Genomic DNA, 5,702 nt, shown 5'->3' with positions numbered 1-5,702 from the left:
GAGGGGGGGGGGGAAGTCTCCTTACTGTAGGTTCTAACTTCTTGTTGTGTGGTTTTAATCAGTCTTGTGCCTCATGTAACACCAGCATTCAGGTTGTCAGGGTTTCGCTAGAACTTTGGATCAACGAGTATCGATGGAGCTGTTGTGTGTGTGCTTTGTACAGATGCTATATGTGTGTGTACAGAAGCTGTGAGTGTGTGTATGTGCTTTGTACAGAAACTGTGTGAGTGTGTGTGTGCTTTGTACAGAAACTGTGTGAGTGTGTGTGTGCTTTGTACAGAAACTGTGTGAGTGTGTGTGTGTGTGTGTCGCCGCACCCTGTGTCTCGGAACAAACGGTCTTCTAGAAATAATTGCTGCAGTCATTGTTGGTGGGTGTTTGGCGGGTGTTCTGGTGTGGTTTACTCCTTCTTTCCCATCAAACATCTATCGCTTTTATCTCCCCTCCGTCTTTTTGTGTTTGTTACTCTCTTGTATCTTGCGTTGACCAGAGGACAAGGACAAGTGCTTACTTGAAGGAGGCATTGCGCTGCCAAGAGCGAAATGCTCACAGCTAAAGGGATTTGAAAACAACAACATACTCTCTTTTAACACCGCTATTCTTCAGCACATATATGACCTTATTGTGTTGCAAGTGCCATAAAACTTTGACTAAAACTGAAAGTGAACTTGTGAGGTGCTGTGTCACTCGGGGATTTGTTTTATTGTGTGGCATTTTGAATTTACGTGATTGATCATGGTTTATATTTTTACGTTTCCAGAAGAAAATAAATTGAAGTCATTCCATATTTCAGGATATACAGTGCAGCCTCTCTATAATCACATCATCGGGACCAGAAAAAATGTCGTTTTAGTTTCAGAGAGTTGTCGTTTTAGTTTCAGAGAGTTGTCGTTTTAGTTTCAGAGAGTTGTCGTTTTAGTTTCAGAGAGTTGTCGTTTTAGTTTCAGAGAGTTGTCGTTCTAGAGAGGCAAACAAAAATTACTACTGATATATAGGGAAACAATCGGGACCTGGGCACCATGTCGCTATACAGAGGATGTCGTTCTACCGAAGGTCGTTGTAGAGAGGATGTGGTTCTACCGAAGGTCGTTGTAGAGAGGATGTGGTTCTACCGAAGGTCGTTATAGAGAGGATGTCGTTGTAGAGAGGATGTCGTTCTACCGAAGGTCGTTGTAGAGAGGATGTCGTCATATCGAAGGTCGTTATAGAGAGGATGTCCTTCTATCAAAGGTCGTTACAGTTGTGAGAGCCGTAAAACCCTCTACTACAAAAGGTCGTTCTAGAGAGGATGTCGCCATATCGAAGGTCGTTCTAGAGAGATGTCATTCTAGAGAGGCTGCACTGTAGCATGTATGATCACAGTGAGGGAATACATTGGAGTTGATTCAGGCGGAATTGTTGGGAAGACCTGGAGCTTGTCAGTCGTGGTTGGTTGTATACTGAGTTGAAAGATTGATCAAGTTCTAGACTACCTCTTTGACTTTGGCACAGGTATGACTGTAAAGTGATATCTGTATCTCTCCAATCCTTCCCGGCAATATCATGCCCCTGAGGCCAATACTTGTCCTATATTTTATCGTCCTTTGATAGTGACAAGTAGTTTTGATTGAGAATGTTTGACATTTCTATTCATGAACTGGTTTTGATCAATGTTTGCTTTATTTTCATGGCGTGTCGCTCGTCTCTGCATAGTCCTGTTCTTAACTTCAGTGATTGGCTGAGCTGCATTGTAGATTTTTCTCACAATTTTGCAGGAGAATTATGGCCGCATGCCTTCCCTGTATTCCGAGATAAAATCTCAACCTTTCCGAATCTTTTTTGGTCAGCTGAAGAAGCTTGAGTGGACATTTGCATAAAATCCAATGTTGTTTTTTTTTCTTTTTTAAAATTCTTTTCCATCTGGTCAAATGTGACTTGTCGTTAGTAACATGAAAATACACTGATGCATGTGTTTGAAACATCTGTGTCACTTATTATAAATAGCGTGAAAATATACGTTTTTACTTGCAATACACATGTTGATTTACGCGGCCAGTTTGTTTCCCAATTGTCAGGTTTTCTGATGTGTGTGCGTCTGTCGTGTCGCCAGTTAGAGCTTGTTAGAAGTTGAGGAGGCTGTGGGATTGTGTGATGTGGGATTGTGTGACTGATTGTGTGTCATGTGGGATTGTGATTGTTATAAGTAGAGAGGGATGTGGGATTGTGTGTGTGTGTGTGAGACTGATATTTGACAGGGGAGGAATGTTGTTGTTATTGATCCAGTACAGGGAAGGAATACAGAAAACGTGACAGTGTGAGCGTCGAGTTGACGTGAACTTTTTGCTTTATTTCAAGCACAATTAGAGGATATTGTTTTGTGTTTTATTTTCAAACTGGTGTTTTTGACTGACGACTTTCCCCGTTGTGACTTTCCTCCCTCTGCCTCTCCCCCCTCGTCTCTCCCGTTCACTTAACGATTCTGTGTGCCAAATCGGAGTCATCACTGGGAAATCAGACGCTCGCCATAATATCTGAAGAAATTTTAGAAGATAACGGCATCTTTCTGGCAGTTGGGCAATTTTTGTTTTTTCTAATCAACGCCTTTTTTTGTACTAGATATCTAGTTAAAAGCACATTTCTGTGTGGATTTTACTGAAAAAACATAGAGATAAAAAGGCATATATGAAAAGTAAAAGATTTGCAGTTTTCACTTAAGCTTCTGAATTCATGAAACTTTTGGCTCTCATTTTCGCACTTTTTTTTCTCTCCAACACCTGGCAAACTCGACCTCTTTGAATCTTTCAATTGCAAAGTTGACTTGTGTTCAGAATAGATTGGGGTTGGGTTTTTTTCATGTAAAGCAAGAAAAACGAACAAGCTTTAAGATGATACCAATAATTCTGTTTGCCCCAAAAATTGACGAGCATCTGATTCCACCGCGTCGTGACACACACACACACACACACACACACACACACACACACACACACACACACAATGGCAAGCTGTGTGCAATACAGTCAGTCAAAGAATTATGCAGTAGGACATTAGAATTATATGTTTTAGTATGGCTATCATATGATGTGGATCTAAGTGTGTGTGTTTGTGTGTGACTGGGTTCTGATAGATGACCAAGGGTGTGTGTTTTGTGTGTGTGTATGCCTGCCCCTGCGTCTGTTTGTCAAGGCGTGTAACTGTTGCTGAATTGGATTGTTCCTTTGTTGTCTGCTCACTTACGCACACATTGCTGGACTTGTGTCATGGCCTGGAGTTCTAGATCAGCCTCCTGGGTTCTGGCTTGGAGTTCTAGATCAGCCTCCTGGGTTCTGGCTTGGAGTTCTAGATCAGCCTCCTGGGTTCTGGCTTGGAGTTCTAGATCAGCCTCCTGGGTTCTGGCCTGGAGTTCTAGATCAGCCTCCTGGGTTCTGGCCTGGAGTTCTAGATCAGCCTCCTGGGTTCTGGCCTGGAGTTCTAGATCAGCCTCCTGGGTTCTGGCCTGGAGTTCTAGATCAGCCTCCTGGGTTCTGGCCTGGAGTTCTAGATCAGCCTCCTGGGTTCTGGCCTAGAGTTCTAGATCAGCCTCCTGGGTTCTGGCCTGGAGTTCTAGATCAGCCTCCTGGGTTCTGGCCTGGAGTTCTAGATCAGCCTCCTGGGTTACATGAACAGACTTTTCTGTTGTTTTTTTAACTACAAAGAGAATTTTCTTCAAGACTTGATCTGTGCAATGTTAGATCTGTGTGAGTTGTCCGTTTTTTCCTGGGTACTTTGTGCTTTAGAAATGTGTGAGTCAGTGTGGGGAAATCAGGCGCTCGGTAAAATAATCATTTTCCCAGAGGTTTGGGAATTTTTACAGAATTTTTGTTTTTTGGCTCAACACCTTTCATGTTCATGCCCTTTAAAAAACACTCTTCTGTGTGGATTTTTCTGAAACATGTTAGTTAGAGGCACAAAAAATGTAAATTTTCAGCTTCCACGAACTCTCCAGCCAAGGAAATAACTAAACTTTGGCGCCCATTTTCTCTCTAATTTTACCTCTGAAACCAGGTGACCCCCTCCTCCTTCATTGGCAAATATCTCGACTTGTATCCTAGGTAAATGGATTTTTAAAAATCCAAACCAAGACAAATGAACAAGCTTTAAGATGATACCAATAACTCAATATGCTCAAAAACTGAGTGGTTGGCGGGTGCTTTGGTGTGGTTTGCTCCTTCTTTACTATCAAACATCTATCATCCTGCTCTTTCCTCCTTCTTTTTTGTGTTTGTTACTCTCTTGCAACACCTCTAATCTTCGGCACTTATATGATCTTATTGTGTTGCAAGTGCCGTAAAACTCTTACTAAAACTAAAGAACTGAGGAGAGCCTGATTCCACCGCGTTACGACACATTTATTGGTTCTGTTTTGATGTTGAAAGTTTTCTTTGTCTGCGTTGTTGTGAAGATTGAACCTGCGGCGATGAATTATCAGACTGTCTGCTTTGTCCTGATGTTGTCATCTGTTGTGGTGGGTGGTTGGCCGGTGTTCTGGTGTGGTTGCTTCTTCTTTCCTCTAACATCTATCATCCTATCTCTCCTCCTTCTTTCCTATCCAACATCTATCGTCCTTACCTCTCCTCCTTCTTTCCTATCCCAACATCTATGGTCCTTATCTCTCTTTCTTTCCTATCCAACATCTATCGTCCTTATCTCTCCTCCTTCTTTCCTTTGTGTGTTACTCTCTTGGGCCACCTCTACTAATCGTTGACACTCACATGACCTACTTGTGTTGCAAGTGCTGTAAAACTCTGATTAAAACGAAACTGTGAGTGTTGGCTTAGTGGCTGAGGCGTGTGTCCACACACGTGTGTCAAGTACATGTGTCAAGTACATGTGTCAGCTGTGACTGGGAGGACGGAGGAAAAGGAACCTTGTGTTTGTTCTACTAAATTAAGCTAGGGGACATTTTGCTGTTGATTTATTGGGGGGTTTTTCTTCCAGCATTTTGAACCTCAGTGTTTACTGAGTGTTGGAGAGACCTGTTTCTGCCCTTTTGTCTCTAGATATAATATATATATATATAATATGTAGTTTGTTTGCCCAACGAGGATCTGTCTTTGTGAACAAAGACGAGCTAGTCATTACGTGTACCAGGGCGGCTGTTTGGTGGGGATGTTGCCGTGACGGTGGTGGAGTTGTCGTTGGCTGTGATTGGTGGAGTTGAAACAGGGCTGTGTCTGTCTGAATGTTGCTTGTGAGTGTGGGACTTCATGAGTTTTGTTACATCGCCCAGTCTTTTGTTCCGTGTCATTTCTAAAAGTGGGTGGTTGGTGGATGCCTTAACTAGTATAGATCTAGTTTGGTTTGTTAGTTCTTTCCTATCATGTCTGTGGCGTAGCGGGGAGGTGCTTCGCTGTTGTACATTTTTTCTAAGTGAGTGTCCAGTGTTGAGGTAAGAATAAGACAGTGGTACAGTACATGTACAGTGTTGAGGTAAAATTAAGACAGTGGTACAGTACATGTACAGTGTTGAGGTAAGATTAAGACAGTGGTACGGTACATGTAGGCCCTACAGTGTTGAGGTAAGATTAAGACAGTGGTACAGTACATGTACAGTGTTGAGGTAAGATTAAGACAGTGGTACAGTACATGTACAGGGTTTGGCTGGGCTGCAAGGAGATACATGATTGTGTACTCCCCCTTCGTTGTGCTCTCAGCCTGCTGTCTTATACAGTGTGTCTGTGTGT

The sequence above is a fragment of the Aplysia californica genome, unplaced genomic scaffold (assembly GCF_000002075.1).
Source record: "Aplysia californica isolate F4 #8 unplaced genomic scaffold, AplCal3.0 scaffold00778, whole genome shotgun sequence".
NCBI classification, from domain to species: Eukaryota; Metazoa; Mollusca; class Gastropoda; order Aplysiida; family Aplysiidae; genus Aplysia; species Aplysia californica.
Note: the sequence above shows the minus strand (reverse complement) of the source record.